This window comes from Podarcis pityusensis (genome assembly GCF_964106645.2).
Source record: "Podarcis pityusensis genome assembly, chromosome: 3".
NCBI classification, from domain to species: domain Eukaryota; kingdom Metazoa; phylum Chordata; class Lepidosauria; order Squamata; family Lacertidae; genus Podarcis; species Podarcis pityusensis.
This window is the reverse complement of record NC_138026.1, coordinates 7,438,027-7,459,995: the sequence shown is the minus strand read 5'-3', so window position 1 is coordinate 7,459,995 and position 21,969 is coordinate 7,438,027. Positions and strand designations below refer to the sequence as shown.

At 41.3% G+C, this 21,969-nt stretch overlaps 2 long non-coding RNA genes across 2 annotated transcripts in view; one reads left to right on the top strand and one right to left on the bottom strand.

Annotated features, from left to right (window-relative positions):
• Positions 1-21,969, bottom strand: part of LOC308473698 — a 26,594-nt gene extending 4,625 nt beyond the window's left edge. The window contains exons 1-2 of the long non-coding RNA XR_013984215.1: positions 20,244-21,969; positions 62-129 (exon numbers count right to left, since the gene is read on the bottom strand). This is a non-coding gene — a long non-coding RNA (uncharacterized lncRNA). The remainder of the gene's footprint in view (positions 1-61; positions 130-20,243) is intronic.
• LOC308473715 lies at positions 7,438-17,137 on the top strand. Its single transcript, XR_013984236.1, has 3 exons — positions 7,438-7,889; positions 9,061-9,143; positions 16,511-17,137. It is a non-coding gene; the product is annotated as an uncharacterized lncRNA (long non-coding RNA).

Here is a 21,969-nt window from a genome sequence, read left to right as displayed (position 1 = left end):
CAAGCCATTGTCTTGCACCATTCAAAGGGATTAATGATAATTAATAATGATGACCACTTACGTATAGGTGTCACGTGTACAATTAAGAGCTGCTTTGTTTCTGCCTGCAGGAAAAGGTAGTTTTCAACGCTGTTGATAAAAAAACAAAAACCTGTAACAGCAGAGTAGTGTAGGATGAATCATTAATATATCTAAATAAATAATTTCATTAGCCATCAACACAGTCTGAGCTGTGTAATCAAAGCATATTACCAGAAGAAACCCCTCTCAACGAGGCCTCATAACACGAACAATCTGACAGCCCTTATCCAACATTTCTGTATGCCTTTTGACTGTGTTTCTCCCTGTCAGAAGGTTCACCCAGGACTACCATTGCACTATCACATTAGCAGCGGTTGCTGGAGTGTTAAAAGGAGAGCTTGCCTTTGCAGCAGTGGCAGAATTGTGCTCAGTTCTTGTTCAGGTACCCATCACTAACTTTTCCATACCAGGGATTTCTAAGTCTTTAATTATTTAGTTGCCCCATTTTTCCAGTCATTTCCCCACAATTTGCCAAATGTGCTTTTATTCATTTATTACGGGTAGACTCCGACGTTTCACGAATGGACGTTTGCTTGTGCAATGGGATTTCATCTTTATTTTCTCCACCCTGCAGATCCCTGCCCAGACCCCCCAACTCCCCAGAGCAGTTTTTCAGGGTACATGGGGGGAGAGGTAGGTGAAATATCTTTGCAAGAGCAGAGGTCCATCCCGCTCATGCATGGACACCCTTGGGCATTTACTTCCCATCCCCTGCCTGTGATAAAATCAAACACAGGACAATTTACAATAAAAGAGCTTAAACAGCCAAAATGAGCAAGATAACCTTAGAATGAAGGTTATAACATTTGGGGCTTTTCGTTTAGAGAAAAGGGGAGTGAGAGGGGACATGATAGAGGTGTTTATAATTCTCCACGGTCTGGGGAAAGAGGAAAGGGAGATGTCTCTGTCCCTCTCATAATGCTAGAACTCAAGGCCATCCAATGAAGATGAATGTTGGAAGTCTCGTGGCAGTCAAAAGAAAGTACATCTTCACACAGCACATAGTTAAAACTATGCAATTCCCTTCCACAAGAAGTGCCGTATTTTTTGCTCCATAAAACACACTTTTTTCTTCCTAAAAAGTAAGGGGAAATGTCTTTGCGTCTTATGGAGCGAATGTGTGGTCCCTGGAGCCAAATTGCCCAGGGGAGAAAAGCAGATCATGGTTTGTTTTTTTAAAGAGGGAAGTGGGTGTTGAAACAAAGCCGCTGATCGTTTGCCGATCGGGGAGAGAGATAAGGGACGCCAGAGATAAAGGAGGCTGCCTGGGAGGGGGGAGGTAAAGACAGCAAACTTGCAAAGGGGGGAAACAGGAAGACTAAAGCAATAAGGAGAGAAATTAGAAGAAAAAGAAGAGCAAAAAACTGCTCCAGCTAAGGAAAAGACACTAAGGCAAACAAGAGGGAAGGGAGTGTTGAAAGGAAGCAGCTGATCAGTGGGATCGGAAGAGAGATAAGGGACTCTAGCGGAGGCTGCCTGGAAGGGGGCGAGGTAAAAGCCCATGGATCCTCAGGATTTTTACATTGGGTCACCCCAAATTCACCATCAGATCACATAGCATGTCCATGGTTATAGCCTGCACCAAAAAAATCACGCATCCACTGTTGCGTGGGGCTGCAATGGCGCAAAAACGTGGTTACAAAGCGCGGCTCCACATGGATCCTCGGGATTTTTGCATTGGGTCACCCCAAATTTACCATCAGATCACATGTCTGTGGCCACAGAATGAACCACAAAAATCATACATCCACTGTTTCGTTCAGAATATTTTTTTTCTTGTTTTCCTCCTCTAAAAACTAGGTGCGTCTTATGGTCCGGTGTGTCTTATGGAGCGAAAAATAAAGTAGTTATGGCCACCAATTGGGATGGCTTTAAAAGAAGGTTAGTCAAATTCATGGAGAAGGCTAGCAATAGCTACTGGACATAACAGCTGTGTTCTACTACCATTGTAGGAAGCAGGAAGTCTTGAATACCACTTCTTTCCTGCTTCCCTCTACCTACTGCAGCCTTTCCATACTTTTCCTGAGGACCCCTTAGTCCTCAGAAGCAACCTCTTGGGCAGCGGGAGATGGAACTGGGAATTTTTTTTGATACTCCACCACCTTGTGCTAGCACAAAGTCACCATTGGGTGCAGCCGCATATCAACAGCAACACACTAGAAACATATATCATTTCATTCCATTTTAAATTAGTATACCGCCTTCCTATGTTACCATACACAAAGTAGTTTACAAGCTGAAGAAACAACAAAATATACAACAAAGATCACACACCTTATAAAGATAAAAAAGGAAGAAAGGCAAAGGACCCCTGGACAGTTAAGTCCAGTCAAAGGCGACTATGGGGTTGTGGCACACATCTTGCTTTCAGGCCGAGAGAGCCAGCATTTGTCCACAGACAGCTTTCCAGGTCATGTAGCCAGCAGGACTAAACAGCTTTTGCCACAATAGAACACAATGACAGAAGCCAGAGTGCACGGTTTGAATCCCCACAATGGCGTGAGCTCCCGTTGCTCGGTCCCTGCTCCTGCCAACCTAGCAGTTCAAAAGCAAGAGGAAGCAAAGGCTTGGGGGGGCGGGGAAAGCAGCTTTTTGTTCTTCTTCCCCCTCTTGCTGTCAGCTAGAAAGACTGGTCCGTGAAGCTATGGCAGCTTGGCACTTTCTCCCCAGCCCTGAATATTTCTTTTAAAGCAAATATACATAATTATTGACAGAGCAGTCCAGTGCCTTTCTATTCAGAATTCTGTTCCACTGTGCTAAGTGGTGCTTGCTCCCAGGTAAGCTGGTACAGTGGTACCTCGGGTTAAGAACTTAATTCATTCCAGAGGACCGTTCTTAACCTGAAACTGTTCTTAACCTGAAGACCACTTTAGCTAATGGGACCTCCTGCTGCCGCTGTGCCGCCAGAGCACGATTTCTGTTCTCATCCTGAAGCAAAGTTCTTAACGTGAGGTACTATTTCTGGGTTAGCGGAGTCTTTAACATGAAGCGTATGTAACCTGAAGCGTATGTACCACTGTACTGTGTTTTTAATATTCGATTGGAAGCCACCCAGAGTGGCTGGGGAAACCCAGCCAGATGGGCGGGGAATAAATAAATAAATAAATAAATAATAATAATAATAATAATTAGCTTCCCTCCCTGACATCTACAACATGGGCAATCGTAACACTGACTTGCCTCCCAGGTTTGCTGTGAGGATTACAACAGGATAATGCATATGAAGTGCTTTGTGCACTTGAAAGCTCAACAAAAATCTTAGATATTATTATTATTTTGATACCACTCTCTTCCATTTCCTCATTTCCATTTCCTCTTCCTCACACCCATAACCCATCTCTGTTTCTGCTTATTTCTCTCCTATCCAAAAGGTTCCCTTAAGCACCAGCATGAGCCCATGGCTTTGTATCCCCCCCCCCCCCCGTCATCCATTACACAACCACAAAATAATCCCTTCTCCTGTCCTTGCTATTTCCAAAGACTCAGTTTTCTTTGCATCAAGTTAACAAGCAGTTTATATAAAAGGAAAGCAGGACTGCTGGATATACTTATGTATTAAAGCCCTTATGGTTGTCACAGAAGTACATTTCTTTGGTCTGATTTGGATACATGACTCAGGTTATTCTTCTCCCTCCCTGCAGTATGCTGTAGAAGAACATGTTCTACTTCCCCACTAGATGGTGGTAAGAGGAGAGAAATAACTTACAGCACTAGCTTCATCAAGAACTCCCAGGTTTCCTTATATACACAAAGAGATTTTTCTGTTCCTGATCATTGTTGTTGTTGTTTAGTTGTTTAGTCGTGTCTAACTCTTCGTGACCCCATGGACCAGAGCACGCCAGGCACTCCTGTCTTCCACTGCCTCCCGCAGTTTGGTCAAACTCATGCTGGTAGCTTCGAGAACACTGTCCAACCATCATGTCCTCTGTCGTCCCCTTCTCCTTGTGCCCTCAATCTTTCCCAACATCAGGGTCTTTTCCAGGGAGTCTTCTCTTCTCATGAGGTGGCCAAAGTATTGGAGCCTCAGCTTCACAATCTGTCCTTCCAGTGAGCACTCAGGGCTGATTTCCTTAAGAATGGATAGGTTTGATCTTCTTGCAATCCATGGGACTCTCAAGAGTCTCCTCCAGCACCATAATTCAAAAGCATCAATTCTTCGGCGATCAGACTTCTTTATGGTCCAGCTCTTACTTTCATACATCACTACTGGGAAAACCATAGCTTTAACTATAAGGACCTTTGTTGGCAAGGTGATGTCTCTGCTTTTTAAGATGCTGTTCCTGATCATAGGCATGTTTATTTGTATTTAATACATTTATAGCTTGCTTTCTATGCAATATACTCAAAGCTCACAACTTCATTTTAAACAATCAAAAACATATTGCAGTATCAGTGAATTACTGACAATTAAAAATGCAGCAACTGCCAGAGGTTATGTTCAACGGAACTTGCTTCCTGGTAAGTGAACACAGGACTGCAACCTTAGAGCATGTTCACAAATGAGTGGTTCATTCTGATTTTTAAAGAGGTAAAATTTGCTTTAGCTGGAGGGCCAGAGGTTCCCCGTTCCTGCCTGTTGCTATTATGGTAAAGAGCCACTGATAGAGCTCATCTCCGCGACAACATTCCCTTCCTTTCCATTCTAAGGCTGTAAACCTCTTTCCGTGAAAGAAAATTTAACTTAAATCACACTGGAGCTAACTACCAAGTAATGAACATGGTTGGAACTGCACTGCAAAGGTGAAAAAGGTACCAGCTTCAATGCCCAGGATCTCCAGGTAGAACTTGGAATGTCCTCTGCCTCAGACCCTGGAGAGATGCTGCCAGTCAGTGAAGACGATTCTGGGCTAAATGGACCAATGGTCTGAGGCAGCTTTCTATGTATTCTGTGTATCCTGCCTTCCCTTCCTTCTGTCTTTGATCAGGAAACCGTAAACCACACCCGCTAAATTTATGCCACTTTCTGCAGCAGCAACATAAAAATTACATAATATCTTGACCTTACAAGGAGTTGAACAATTTAGCAGTTCAACTATTTCTCATAAGGTTATCAGATGGCAATGTAGAGCTTTTGTTTATTCTAGAACTCCAAAGGTATGTCCAACTGTGTGCGTCCGTTCTTCCATAGTTCTAGAGATGCCATCATTTGAATTCCTTCCTCCCAGGAACTATCTTCCCTTAAGGTGAAGATTGATCAACAGCAATTAAAAGGTAAAGGGACCCCTGACCATTAGGTCCAGTCGTGGCCGACTCTGGGGTTGTGGTGCTCATCTCGCTTTATTGGCCGAGGGAGCTGGCATACAGCTTCTGGGTCATGTGGCCAGCATGACTAAGCCACTTCTGGCGAACCAGAGCAGCACATGGAAACGCCGTTTACCTTCCCGCCGGAGCGGTACCTATTTATCTACTTGCACTTTGACGTGCTTTCGAACTGCTAGGTTGGCAGGAGCAGGGACAGAGCAACGGGAGCTCACCTCGTCACGAGGATTTGAACCGCCAACCTTCTGATTGGCAAGTCCTAGGCTCTGTGGTTTAACCCACAGCACCACCCGTGTCCCCCAACAGCAATTAGCAGGAGATAAACTTTAGTTTCATGTGAAGAAAAATCTACCTGCTGATGTATGCATATCAAGCCTATGTTAAAGGCACAAGAAAATGAAAGGCTTGTTCTTTCCCTGTCCAGTTGGCAACCCTACGCAGCTCAGAACATCAGAGTACATCTCATTATTGTTTCTGAAAGGTACAAAATTTCATCACCCAGAAGACATGGCTATTTCTGGAGGGAAATACCTGATCATAATATAAATATTCCATTGTTCGCTGTAATAACTGTAGGAAATACTATGAAATATCAAATGGAAGCTGTTGTAAGAGACTCCAAACTTGCCAGTGTGTGAATTTGACCACTAAATTCAAGCTGGCGGCGGGGGGGGGGGGGAGCTAAGTGATGATTATGCAGATGCTGTGGGCCCCCAACTTCCATTGGTCCCAGTCTGTCTGGCCAAGAGTCAGGAATGATGGGAGTTGGGGTCTAGGTACAGCTCCAGGATTGCAGGTCTACCCCCACCCACCTTATTTACACTAAGCAGCCAAATATTTGGTGGCAAGTCCCCCACTTTCCAGCATATTTGAATTAGATGATAAAGCATCTTTTCATTAAGCTCTGTAATTGCCAATATCACCACAAACAGAGCTCAGCTTTAACTAGCAAACTGTTGAATATGCAAGCTCAGCTTGCAGGATAGTTGCCAGTACTCCTATTTGCTTAATTAGAAAGCCTCAACTTCTGTAGTAGGAAGGTTAATAGCTCTGAATCTTGCTCTGAATCTTGTCCCTGGAGGTGACGCTCTCTCTGTATGTCACAACGCAGTGAAGTACATAGCCAAGGGAGAATCAAGCTTAAAGCTCCTCTATTCTAATCATCTATTAACTAGCCTGTCACATTCCCTTTGGTCTAGTTTCTATTATGTACTCCTCTTGATACTTGCTGTTAAGTCTCAGCAATGCTAATGGGAATTGTACAACTGGGAAGACTAAACAACTGAGATTTCAAGCAGTAGTAATGACCTAATGCCCAAGTAAACATATTTTGTATGAGATACTCATTATACCAAAGAATGGGGGTGGGGTGGGGGGAGGCTTCTAATACCTTTGTTGCCACAGCACCCTCTGCATCGGCCAAGAGGGCCAGAATCTTATGGGAAAGTCCTGAGCATTGAGGAAGCCCTGGTCTGAAAGGAAAAAGCAAAGGCAGAGCATGCGGGCAGCCACTCACGTTGTCATGTCAAGAACACCCCATGCCTCCTAAATGACCGGGGTCTTAATGGGCTTAACAACCATGGGAAAATGCCCATGCCAGTTTGTATGCACTGCAACGCTTCAACAGTAAAATTTGGACCCGTGTTACAGTCAGGATCTCCGCTCGGCCAAGCTGATAAAGCTCATTTTCTTCCCCCGAGTCCTTCAGAATCGCCTCCCAACGTGTTTAACGACCTGAGCCTTTGATAAGGCCTCAGGCACATTCTTCAGCAGAGTTTCCAGCACAGGAAAGAGACGAGAGGTTTGGGCTACATTGCAAAGAGTTTTATTTCTAAGCTACGCAGACAGAAAAGACATCCTCTCTCCTTGAAAGCAGAGAGCAACTGAACAAAGGAACAAAGGAAACAGGAAACCACTAACGTCACATCCTGTCTCCCGTCTCCTGTGAGACTTCCAACAGTCTGGAAGGACTCTGGAATGTAAACAGAGTCCTGTGATTCCAAGCAGCTGCTCAGTGGCAAAACAGAAACTAACAGTTACTGCGTACTAGTGTATAGTGTCAGATCAGATTAGGTGGTGCTGCCACGGTGGCACATCCCGTGGACAAGACTCCCCCCCCACACCTGCAGGCCTCAGACAAGCTCTGCATGGGCATGGACCATGGGCCTAGAGCAGCAACTGAAATATCTGTGGCCTTGAGGGAGGCTTCCATCACTGCCTGCCTCTGCTATCTGGGCCAGGAACTCAAGTGAGAAAGCACTGACTTGTCAGACTGAACATCCTGCTGCTTGGACAGCCATTTATGGACTGGGGGAAACATACATATTCTTGTTGCAATTATGGACATTGTCATGCTGTCTATTGCTGGGGCAGGGGGAGTTCTCAGCCCAAGGACTGCATGTCCTTTTGGGTGGCTTTCTGGGCTTTCCATGCTGGTGGCAGACACAGCCACAGGCAAAAGTGGGCGGAACAACAACTGCGATTTTTATCTTTCTATAGTAGGCTAGGTTCTACACACACTCACACGCCCCTCTGTATCCGTCACCCAGGTAAGCAATACACATTTTCAGAGTTCAAAGCTACATTGCAGCCAAGTCAAGGAGGGATATGGCCTGGGGAGAGTTAAAGGGGCTGACAGAGATGCCCAAATTTGGCCCCCAGGTTTCAGGTTCCCAACCAATGATTTTACTTACTTACTTATTTACTTATCTACCTACAGTATTTTTCTGTGTATAAGACGATGCTTTTCGCTTAAAAAAAACTAGGCAAAAATTGGGTGTCGTCTTATACACAGATAGTGAATGCAGAGGGGGAGGGACGTGCGATTAATGGCAGCAGCAAGCAGGAGATTGGCAGCGGCGATTGGTGGTTGCGGCAAGGCCAGCTGGCGATTGGCTGTGGCTGCGGCAATTGGGCAGACGATTGACGGCTGTAGCGAGGTGTGCGATTGGCAGTGGCTGTGGCAAGCAATCGGCAGTGGCAGGAAGGCGGGTGAGCGATTGGCGGAAGTGACCTCCCCCACCCCACCCCTAAAAAGCTAAACAACTTAATTTTTTAATTTTGGATTAAAAAAGAAAGGGGGTCGTCTTATACAGGGGGGTGTCTTATAGACGGAAAAATACATACATTGCATTTATATCCTACTTTTCCCCCTGCAAGGAGCTCAAGGTGGTATACATGGTTCTCCCCCTCCTCATTTAATGGTAGCTTAGGCTGAGAGGCACTGAGCAGTCTCTCAGAAAGTTCATTTAGTAGGCAGAGTATATATAATCTGAAGAAAACAATAAGCTACACACACACACACACACATACACACCCGGTTTATGTGTTGAAAAATATGACATGTATTCAGTTCTTCCCTGTATAATAGATGTCTTCATATTAGCCTCGTGCTATGAGAAACCACAAGAGTTGGAGAAAGTTGAACTCAGTCTTATTGATTTTGCACTTTCTGCTTTGCACTACCATTGTAATCACTTCCTCTTTTAGTAAAGTGAGTATGTGGCATGTAGTCACATGGGACACAAGAATCGGCTGGAGGAAGACAGTTTTAAGGAGGCCTCTGCAAATGGAGAGACCTCTGAAGTTTTCAGGAAAGGGTTTTAAAACACACCACCTTTACCCCCTCCGCCCAAAATAAATCTCATTAGCAAATTAGCCGTTAATTCCATCTTTTTATTACAATAATTCTTCAGCTGAGCTTTCTTTCTTATCTACTAGCATTACATGGAATTCAGAACATTTCAACCAAAGAGGAACACCCTAGTCTAAGAGACACTAAGGAAGAACTTCCTGGCCTGGAGGTCAACTAGGAGGAGACACTCAAATTTGAGATGGGTGTGTTGATGCGTGAAAAAAGCACTGTGTCGTGCCGTGACTATAAGGCTGTGACTATAAGGCAGAACACATGAGGCAGAAATCATTTACATTTGAGCACAGATATATTTACCATGAAGAACAATTTGCCCTTCCAGTACTGGAAGATGGATTCCAAAACACATTGTGCTTGAAAGGTAGATGTAGTCAGTATTAACAATTCAACAAGAACTGCAGAATGTCATAGTGTGCCCAATAATGGAGCAATTTGTCATGTACTAACTGCATTCTGGACCAGAATAGAGGCTATGGAGCAAACATACTTGTTTGGTCATGAGTCTGTCATCTACATTTAAAGCAAAAGGGGGACATGATGTTAAGGGGAAACCGAACCTTTTCCCATTTTGCTTTCTCACTTCACACATGACCTGATTCACTTCAGATATGCGAAATGTGTGCCTGAAGCAACGTAATGCAGAAAGTAAGGTGGGGAAGAGTTCAGTTAACAGCATCTGCAATCCACCTTATGTTGTGAAAATAAGATCTCCAAACCAATCTGTGAAGAAGCATGGCTACCCAATAATGTCTACTTTGAACTCCATGAGAACATTTAATCAACTGGGAAAGCATATTAAAATTTGGGGATACATATGGTACATTGCAACTAATTGTAGCAGAACATATAAGGACTGCTGATACAGTCAGTATCTCTACTGTGATGCAGAAGACACACACACTCCTACACATTATGCCCTTACTTTCATTACAGGTTCAGAAATATCAAAGACACTATATAAATGCATTTGATACATAACATAAAACAGATTAACAAAACTACTGGTTTCCAGGAATCTTATTAGTATATTGCTCGCCAGTACACAGATCAATGCAGCAAATCAATTTCATACCAAGGTTAAAAGTAAATACAATCCAAAGCTTGTCTACTCAGAAGTAAACCCTACAAAAATCAATGGGGCTTACTCCCATGTAAGGATAGAAGAAACTATCAATTTTAGTTCCCTCAGTTTCCCACTGTTCCAATAGTAAATTCAATTCTCTGTGTTTCTACATCAATTTGCAATTTAAAAAAAATCCTCATGAAAATTCTTCAACACTTTCTCCTAATAAACACATTTTGGTATGCAGTTTTGACTAATGTACAGATATTTGCAAGCAATATAATCCTAATGTAATGCATTTTTGTATGTTATTTTTACTAATATATTTGTTTTACACATCCCCCCCCCATATATGCACTGGCTGGATTGAGAACGGCATTGTAAAATTCAGATACTTGTGAATTTTGAAGGCTAGCTATGTTTTGGTTCTCGTACAGTTTCAGAAAATGCACATTTGATAAATTTGGTTTTAAATGCAAACTGAATCAAATTTCTCCCCCAACCCTATTCCCAGGTACAGTAAGTGGGGTTTAGATTGTAGCCCAAATCCATAACAAAGGTAGAGAAGCCAAATCTGATTCATAAGGTATTTGAGTTCTGCTGTTTTTAGGACCTGTAAATGCATTCATTTCATGTAATCAGAGACGTGAAACGAGGAATGGCCTCACTCAGAATCCATTTTCAAGGCAAAACTGCACTTACATAAAAATTGTCCAAGTTTTACTATTAGACACCCCACAATTCTGGTTCAAACCATAGAAAGTAAACATCAAAAAATCATGACGACATCACTTGAAAACAATTTATGGCATTATGAAAAAACAACAACAAAAAGCATGCTAGCCGAGTCCTAAATGAGAGGCAGCTTTGTTTGTATAGCATTTAATGGGCCCCAATGGGAGCAGGAACAGCTGTGTAAAGCTTGGTTGTCCAATTTTTCCTCTGTATTTACATGCTACCCTTGTTTTATGGGTTGAAAATGCCCAGGGAGTCTACAGACATGCAGTCTGATTATTCACAGATCTCAACATACTGGGTTTATAAAATGGCATCTGGGCTGTGCAGTAAGCATGAGTTCAAACACTAAAACCAAAGAAAGAAAGAAAGAACATAAGGGAAGAAACTGAACATTGTTATCCTGAGGTTGATTACTATGGGGCCAAGAAGGCAAATTCTATTATATTTTAATCTGTTTCGTGTGACTAAGGAAATGTGTGTGATTCCTACCCTGGGAAGTAAAGGGAGGCAGGAAACACTGTGTAGCTTTAAAGCAAGCCATGTTGACTGGAGTTGGAGTCCCAATCATGGCTGGCCACAAGTTCCCTACCCCTAAAAGAGACTTATAATTTTTATGTCACTGATCTTCCTAAGGGACTCTGCATACATATACTCCAGTTATATTTGCTCTTTTATATCCTTAACTGCCAACCTAGCAGTTCGAAAGCATGTCAAAGTGCAAGCAGATAAATAGGTACCGCTCTGGCGGGAAGGTAAACGGCGTTTCCGTGTGCTGCTCTGGTTAGTCCTGCTGGCCACATGACCCGGAAGCTGTACGCCGGCTCCCTTGGCCAGTAAAGTGAGATGAACGCCGCAACCCCAGAGTCGGTCACGACTGGACCTAATGGTCAGGGGTCCCTTTACCTTTACCTATCCTTAACTACCTACCTATCCTTAACATCCGTTTTATGCAACTCACGGAGTGGAATTTACCTAAATAGAGCATTTGCCACAAAGAGAATGAATGGTAGCAGAGACACATAATCAGTGCAAGCCTGATGAACATAAAGAGGCTGTGCTCTAATGGAGGACTTGGTGTACTAGGGCAACTATTAAAATGTCAACCCAATAAAATTACACTGTGTCCCATGTTGACTGATAATTTAAAAGGAACATTAAGTAAGCATTTCTGCTTAACTTCTGGCCTCTATTCATATCTGCACCTGTAGAAACAAGCCAAGGGGATGGGTGGGCAAGGAAGTAGAATTTCAGCTAAACGGTTTCAGCTAAAATTTAGGGCGTCTGCTTTCTACTCCTGTACACCTGTAGAGGAATTCTAAGTTCCCATACTGGAGGTCAATAATAAGAAGGTATGAATCAATAAACATTTATTGCATGTCCAAGGCGGCAACCCCTATGCAGAAGTCGCTACAAAGGATTCAGATGCAAAACGAGCATAGATATAGCAACCTAAAATCATAAAACCAACCCCTTCATTATGTTAGTTCAAGACAGAAAGTATATTTTAGTGACACTAACCAATTAGAAGTTTACACCTTTTGACATGCGCAGTTAGTCTCATTTGTTGCTACCCTATTTTACATCGTCAGCTAGGCACAAGTGCTTAATCTACAATTCTCTTTGAAGCTGCTACAGCATTTGTTGCATTCTCCATCTCCTGATTCTTCTAATGTTTTCTTATCTGTACCAGAGCTTGCCTACTCCCTTTCAATCACGTCAAATATGGCCTTGTTTTCTTTCCACCCAGCAGCTTCTCTTCAATGCAACTTCACTAAACAATTTTGGCTCCTACACATCTTTCATTGAAGGTCTGCCCCAAGTTGTTGAATGGAACCTAATAACTTTGCATGGATTGCAGCATTAAGGTACAGTCCCACATAGTTTACTACATTCAAATCTCATTGAAACTGATGGGGAGTAAACATGTGCTGGACTGTAGTCCTCATGGCCATTTCAGTGGTCTTGTATGCAAAAATAAATAAATCACACACCTAGGAAAGCAAGTCCAATCTTAAACTGTGATCTAGGACCAGTTTTAGGACATTGGGTGCATTTGAAATAATTCCAATGGACAGGCTCTGGGTATTTTGGTGATCAAGCAGGAGCCAAACCAAGAACAATAGGACAGGCACCAGAGTCTGCATTTAGCATTCAATGCAGCAGACCAACATATTTCACAATATCCTGCCTCATTTTGGAAACCTTGTATCACCAAGGTGATATAAACTGTATTGGTCGCCCTAATGCCCCTAAGGTACATGCCAGCAGAGGAGTCGGCGGAATATAACCCCCTTAATTTCCCAAACTTTTCAGCAGCCTTCAAAATGTATTTGTTTACTTTTATTTATTTTTCACCTTCCCTCACGGAATTCTGCTCTGGTACAAGCCTACCCATACAGAGTGATCACCTTTGGATGCCATCCTCCAACTTCTCCTCTCACCTGGGTGCTGATGAGAGGAAAAGGCTTTCAAGGGGGTACTCTGCTTGTGGAAAGCTCTTGCCATAAAAGTTTGCCTGGTGTCTACTTTGATGTATTTTCAAGGTCCACTGAAGACCTTTCTGCCCAGGCCTTTTAACTCATTATTATCTGTTCTAATTACACTGCTTTTATCAGCCATCTTTGGACTTGATTGTTGGTTTATTATGCAGTGTGTTCCGTAGTTTGTTCTATCTGTTTTATTTGCCCGCAAAATATTTTGTATTGATGTGTGGCGTATAATTTTTTTTTTTACATATATAAATCAAGAAGAAAAACTTGCTCCATGCCCAAATCTTGCTTAGCCAACTCTAAAGAATGTTAACATCTCTCTATGCTGGTTGTCAGGAGACGGGTACACTAAACATGGAATTATAATAAACATTAGCCCAATGTTTGTGGAGCTTCAAAAATGGCTCACACTGAGCCTTTCCAGACCATTTAAACTTTGTAGGAGTTGCATAATTCCTGCACTATGTTGCTTAAGGTCGGTGACTAAGATGGCAAAAGAACATTTATATGTTCTTTCTTTGATCCGCTGTCACTGCTAGTTAATTGTAGCCTGCAATATATCAGGCATGCAAGTCCAAATTATTCAGCACCTACTTTTGCTTTAAAATCTAACAGTTATGCTGGAAAAGATGGCAAGTAAAGGAAATGTGGATTAGAATGGGATTTTAAGTGGGGGCTGGTTTAAAATAGAAAATACTGGTAATTCCTGTTGAAATGGAGGTGGAAGTCATAAAGAGAAAGAAGATTTACAAAACTAGATGGAAGGCTTTGTACATTTTTAGCACACTGTTGAATTAGCCCTGGTGTACAACGGCTAGAAGGTTTAACGATTTCAGTGATATAACTGACTACTAAATAAATATCTAGTTATGATAATAGTACAGGGAGTTCAAGGGACCTGGATTTAGTTCTAATGAATCATGGGAAGGAGGCCAACTACTGCAAAGCAAACACATATACAAACACCAACCTAATTGTTTGGGTACTGCAACAGTGCAGCAGCAAATTTGTGGAATATCACTTGCTCTAGTGAACGGAAAATACTGCAAAGAAAAAGAATCACAGCATGAAGACACCATAGCTCAGCTGTACTGAAAAACTCCAGGGCCCCCCAGTAAAGCACCATGCTCAATTCAAAGCTCTTGTCTTAATGGTTAAAGTCCTACATGGCTTAGAACTGAAATACTGTACCTGTCTTCTTTCACATCATTTTGTTGTTGTTGTTGTTTTGTTTCTTACTGCTTTGTTAGACACTCTGGCAATATAATATTGGCACAATGGACAGTATGGTGCAAGGGGCTGCAGACAGGGTTGGAGTAGGCAAGGTGATCCCCTTTCCTCAGAGAATATGCCAGGAAGTATTTTCTGTTCCCACATATGGCCCAAAGCCTGGGGCTGCAAATGAACATCAGGCAATTAGTGTGACAGCACACACCAATAAATGTTTACTTGGAAGCAAATCCCATTGTGTTCAATGGGGTTTTTACTCCCCAGGGAGTGTGTTTAGAATTACAGCCTTCTTTCAACAATATAGATGGATAAAATTATGATTTACAGAACAGTTCTATTGTACTATATTTTATAAATAACCATGCAGGGGTGGCAACTATTATGCTTATTTCACGTGTCGTTAAGAAAGCGAAAGAGGTAGCGATTTACCAAACTCATCCAGAGTTGCTTTGTTTGGGTAGAGATTGGAATACAACTCTAGGTCCCAATTTAGGATTGCATCTCTTTGACCACATGCAGTAGGTTTCATATATTTGCCAGGAACAAGGTGGAGTTGGAATTCTCTATACATAATGCACTATACATCCATAAATCAATGGTTAAGGTTACACAAAGCTCACAAGCCATCTTTAATTACACTGACAGCCTACTTACTGTAGCAATAACTTATTCTTTGAAACATAAAAAATGAACTACAGACCCTCATCCATTACTCTGGAACCTGTTTCAATCATTACATAGAACGCCAAGATCATAAACTAAAAATGCCCCCACTATACTACTGTTTTCCCAATGTTCTCATCAAACATAGAAAGATAAAAATAATGTGACCAGGCATAAAAATACCTGGCTATTGCAGAAGTATTAAATTTCAAAAAAATAGATGCCCTGCTATAGCATGATCTGGAAGCATGTACTATGCCCTCCTTTAATAAACTATTATTCTTCCTCTCCTTTACCTGTAAGCTTAATTTGAGACTCAATGTGGGGTTTTTTTGTCTCAATATTTAGAAAGTAAAAAATCTTTCCACACTTGCTATTTCCTCGTGAACATACATTTTAAAAAAACAATATTTGGGGGCAGCTGTATTCTCACTTTTGGGGGATCAAAAGTCTTTTCCTGGACAGCAACCCATACTGAATAAAGCAACAATACTATACACAAGTTATCTGGCAGTAAACTCAATTGGACTCAGTGGGACATACTTCTGAGTAGGCATATATGGGTTTCCACTGTAAAATCTTTTGAACAGTAGTCTCAGATTTGGAGTGGTATACTTGCCTTTTTCAGAATTATAAACCCTGGGGTTATATTTCCCATTACTACCTGTAAATGAACAAATACTTTGACACAGCTGGAAATCCTGGCTTCTTAGAGTTTAGGTATACCTATCATATATTTATTATGATTACGATATTATTACAATTTATGACCTGCTCTTCACCTTACAGTCCTAGGGCAGTCTACAATAATTAAAATACAATATTACAAACAACTTAAAACAACTTAAAATTACACATATAAAGCACATTTGCTGAAAGCTGCATACAGAAGGTGCCACCCTCCAAGCTTCTAAGGGTGGTGGAACAACCAAGAAGGCTCCCTCCACTGATCTGAGTACACAAGAGGATGTGTAGGGAAGGAGCAGTATTTGGGGTATTAGGGGCCTGAGTTGCTTAGGGCCTTAAACAATAATGTAAGCACCTTGAATTGGGCCCAGGAATGAGCTGGCAACCAGTGCAGCTGTTTAAAATGTGGGTTATATGAGCTCTGAACAGAACCCCAGCCAATATTCTGGCCACTGCATTGTGGACTAGTTTCTGAGTCACCTTCAAGGGCAGTGCCACATAGAATGCATTACAATAATCCAATCTGGGGTACAGTGGCCTAGTCATCTCAGCCCCAAAAGGGGCCGTAGCAGGTGAACCAGCCAGAGCTGAACTAGCCAGAGTTGATTTCCTGTGGAACTTAATATACTGCTATATTTTCTCCAACAGTGGAAGAATGGCAGATGAAGATGTTGGACTTTTTGGAGCTGGCTGACCTGACTGGAAGAATCCGCGATCAGAAAGAGGAGGAATATCAAGAAGAGTGGAAGAAATTTAAGGACTATTTAGCTAGATATTTGAATATAACATAAGTAGAATCACTTGTAAGTACCAAACTGGCCTAGGATTAAAATATGTTGAATTTTATAACATTAAGGACTGAAAATATTATGAAAAGGAAGGAAGATGGAAATTTGAATAAGTAAATTTTATTGGAAAATAGATATTGGAAAACTGTTACAATGAGATTTATTGAAATTCAGTTAGGAGGGATTTGAGGAAGTCACTTAACAATGTAAACTAAATTGGGCCTTTAACAGTTAGGTGTTTATATGTTTGTTTGTTTGTCTTTAGTTCTAATACTGTAATGTTTTTTTTTCTTTTTGTGTGTTTGTTTTAAATTTGGAAAATTGATTAAAAAAAAATTAAAGAAAAAAATATATATTTTCTGACAACACCAATCCCCAGCCTTGGCCAATATCCTTTTATGTTTATTCCATTCAGTGATGGTTCTGTAAAACTTTCTGTAATGGTAATGGTTCTGTAAAACTAGAATTAAAAGCTTCCTCTTTGTGATCTCTGCCCCTGTAATTACTTCTTGTTCAGCAACCACGATATTACTAAATAATTGCTCTTTGTTAGCCAATTCAAATTCTCCATAGTTTTCTATTTTTTTGTTTTTGTGTTAAGATAGCTAGATAGTGTTTAAAATTTACAAAGCGAAGAAAAAAATTAATGTGAAGAAACCAGCAACTGCCTTTTGGAACAGGAACTTACCAAATAAGGGACAATATGGTAATGCTATATTCCTGCACAACAGGAAACAAATACAGGATAGAAATCATAGGGAGAATGTTTATAGATAATCACACTACAGTATAACCCTAAATAGCTACCATAACACTTCACCAGTCCATACTAGTGTTGCAATTGCATTTTAAACTAGGCTTGAAGAAAGATGGGAAGACAATACAGAAAACAATGATATGCAACATGTTGGGAACAATGCCTGTATTCTTCTTTACAAGTGAGTGCATGAAGATAGCAATTCCAGATTAAACAGATAATATGGAAGCAACATTGTTTCCTCATTGTAAATAAAAATGGTTGCTTGTTAAAACCATTGCCTCTCAATGGCCTTTCTTCTTCTCAGATTTATTTGGGAAGACTAACACTGAAAATTATTTTGGAATGTGGTTTTGATTTTTTTTCCCCATGGAAAAAATCTGTAGACAGATGACTGTAGACAGATTCAGAGAATGTGACAGCAAATAATCAAGATTTTACTTAACAGGCTTGCTCTTTTGCAGATAAAGTGGCAACAGTGAAAGAAATGAGATTCTAAGCATCAGGAATACAGTGGTACCTCGGGTTACATATGCTTCAGGTTACATATGTTTCAGGTTACAGACTCCGCGAACCCAGAAATAGTGCTTCAGGTTAAGAACTTTGCTATAGGATGAGAACAGAAATCGTGCTCTGGTGGTGCGGCAGCAGCAGGAGGCCCCATTAGCTAAAGTGGTGCTTCAGGTTAAGAACAGTTTCAGGTTAAGTACGGACCTGCAGAATGAATTAAGCACGTAACCAGAGGTACCACTGTAACTTTATGATGGTAAGAGCTGTTCAACAGTGGAACGGACTCCTCAGAAAGTGGGGGACTCTCCTTCCTTGGAGGTTTTTAAGCAGAGCTTGGATGGCCATCTGTAATGGATGTGTTAATTGAGATTCCTGCATTGCAGGGGGTTGGACTAGATGGCCCTTGGGAGCCCCTCCAAATCTATGATTCTATGAATAGCAATAGACAAATTAATAACACTAAAGGGTCTCCTATTTCTCAGCTCATATTTCTCTATTAACTTGAATAACCTTTTGAGGGTTGGGCTACTTTACACCTGCTAAAACAAATTTAACTGAAAAACGTTCTGTTGGAGCTGACACAAGTTAGTCAAAGTTTCTGTCTGAATTGTGATGATCATTTGATGCCACAATCATCAGCTATAAACATGCATATGTAAACATGTCCTTATCCAAGGGAAACAAAAGAACAAAATAGTCACCCAAATGCTTCTTGATATTTACCACTACATCGTTTATGCCCTTGCCTTATGAAAATTAAAGAGGATCTTACACATTACCTCCTCTATTGCCCCATCTACTCGGGCTTTAGAGACGCATTGCTGCAAATTATACCCAACTCTATAACCAATCCTGAAGATAGAGTAAAATTTTTGTTAGTCGATGCAAACCCACGTATTACCCATGTGGTAGCGGTTTTTGTGATGAAGGCCATGAAAGCCAGGCAAAGATTTATGGATGACAATGTAAAGACCCCTTCATCGTCTGTTTAACTCGTTGCTTGTTTTCCCTCTCTTTCTATTTTGTGGGATGAAGGTTTTGTTGGCGTAGTATGTAATGAATTTTAATATTTTTTAACTATTGTTGTGTTGATGTTTGTGTACAGGCATGGTCCTCACAATAAACGGATTTGATTTGATTTGATATTTACCACTTAGGTAAGATCGCAAATATAAACATCCTCCAAATTTGAATACAATGTCCTGTAACATTCTTCAGACATATGCCACAACGTTTGTCATTGTTCCCAGGTCAAACACCCTATTAAAGCAGGCTGATTTTCAAAAGAAAAACACTTCACAGTATTTTAAAAGTTGTTCACCTACTAGATTGATTCAAAAGAATATCCCATAAGAAAAAAGCCTAAGACTGCAACCCTAACCCCACTTACCCAGAAGCAAGCCCTACTGGATTCAGTTGAACTTACTTCTGGGTAGATATGGTTAGAATTGTGCTGTAGATTCTAATAAAAATTCTCTATAGAATATTCCAAAGACATTTCTCACCCCCCATCTATTTCCTGGGCTACCTATTAAGCTCACATATGCATGCATTATTGAGATGCTAAGCCCACACAATGCTTCAGGGAAGTGGGGGAGAATAGCAAAAATTAACTGCTCTCTAGTTAATTGCAATAGCTTTGAAGTTGTATTAATTCAAATTTAAACCTGGAGTTGTAACAAGATAAGCAATAAGAGCCCACAATTTTTGCTGCTTTTTCATTCAAACCACCTTCATCCATACAATTCAGGAATTCAGTAGCCTGGGCCTTGCACACAGCCTACTCCTGCTTTGGAACAGGAATAGATTAGTATAATATAGCAGTATCTGCTGCTAAGCAGGAAAGCAGAAATGCTAGGCCCCATCACTAACTAGGGATGGTACATGCTGAGCATTCGTCTTTCCCTATGATTCCTCACTGCACACAGAGTGCTTGTTATATAGCTGTTGCAGTGTTCCTCCTAGTGGTGGTGTGTGCCGTTTCACCGCTAGAGGCGAAATGCCCTGCCCTGTCACTGCTGCTGCCACCTATACCACCCAGCCACCTGCGGAGAAGCATAGCTGTCAACCGTCCCTTATTTGGCGGGAAACTCCCTTATCCCAGTGCCGTTTCCCGCTGCTGTCCCGGACTGATGATGTCCCGTAAATTTCCCGGGTTTCAAAGGAAGCAGCTCCTCTCCCTCCCTCCCTGATGGCCAAGGAGGAGGGAGGCTCCAACTGTGTTGCTTGCTGTGTTGCTCACCTAATAAGGAGCCTAAGAATGACTGGGGGGTGGAGCTTGCATGCCTTGTGCCAATAAAATCGGCCACGTTGCCTGGGGACTCACCTTTGCTCAGTGCTTCCCAGCGGAGAGGTGACGGTGGTTTTCCTTGATGCATCCCCTTTGCAGGGTTGCTGCGCTGTGGGAGCCACTGCTTGAGGCTTCGTTTGGCTGCTGGTTGACTAAAATCCCTTATTTTGGCTGCTGATCCCTTATTTTTGAGGCTGCTGGTCCTTTATTTTCAAATCTGTAAGTTGACAGCTATGCGGAGAAGTAGCACCGGCATCGATTTTGGGTGAGATCTCATGTGTTTTGAAAGATCAGGCCCGAAAGATCATATGCCAACAGAGCAGGCAGGGCGGCCATTGGGGCGCCAACTTGGAGGCTTTTGCCAGCCGAGGCAGAAGCCTCACTCTGCCTAATGGTTGCTCTGGTCCCACCTCCATATCTGTCCTCCATGCAAAGACATGGTAGTAACCTAGTTTCTGTGCCCGTAATTAATAGATATTTACAAAAGGTTTGGATTTTATTTGTTTTCTGCTGTGCTCTACATACCTTTTCCTCACCTAAAAATACTAGATTTTATTTAAACAAGCCCAGGGCATTCCCAAATAATCAGTCCAGTGTCAGAATGGTGCTTAATTTGCCATGTTCTACTTCAGAGAAAGCAAGGAAAGTGTTCAGAAAATAATTAACTAGTCTTGTTTTCTTTTCATTTTTTTCGGTGTGCATCCACCAGAAAACAATACACATGGCATCTTGCTAAATAGGAACTGTAAAATTAAGCTGTCAGTTTTCTGAATTCACATTGGTAAATATGCTCAGCTGCAACCAATAGAAAAGTTCACATTTCCACGAACATTTTAACACATGGGATGATATTTCTCTTATTTATTAAGTAACCCTCTTTCTCTTGAGTTTTGGGAACTGCTAACTTGCCTTTTAAGAAGTAGTAACACAACCATTTCTCAAAACATTAAAAAAGACAGAGGAACCCTTTCTAAAAATAAATGTGAGTTTGTACAACGGTCATGAAGAATTATATGTGTGCGGTTTAAAAAAGGCAGACATTTTAGAATGAAACTGCACATGCCCGAGGGCTCACCCGCTTTGCTTGGAAAAGCTGCTTATGGCCTTTTAAGGGTCAGAGGAGAAGATTAGTTAATTAGATGGAGTCCCAGGCCCTGAGTTAACTTACAAGTGAAAAATAAGGCAGCTAGTGACAGATGTGAAAGAGGTGTGAGGAAATTGTCACGGGCAAGACTCTAAAAAACAATATAGAAGATGATGGTATATCAAATCCAGTAGGTTCTTTGCAATGAAGTTTGTTCCTATAGTGAAATAAGATAATTTACATAAATTTACATAAATTATGCACATATATTTTATTAGGCAAAAGGTCAAGTTTCAAGCAATATTGCTGAAATATAAGTTATAATATATAACTTACTGCTTATGTTAAATGTTCTTATTTAAGGCAGCAAAAGCCACTGTGAGCAGAAAACCCCACACATATTTTGACATCTAGAAGCCTTCTCAAGGCTAAGATAACTATGGACATTTATGTAACAATAGCAACATAATGGTTTGTTTACCATTGTTCAGTTCACTTCTTGGAACCTATGGTATGGTTAGTTTCTTGGTTCTTATGCTCTATCTGGCCAAGAGATACTGAGCTAAACGAAAGGCATTATTCAAATATCAGTTCACAAGAAAATAATAATTACTCTACTGTATTTCAGTACTGTAGTCCAACACTTAGAATTAAGCTGTATGAACATTATATATATAT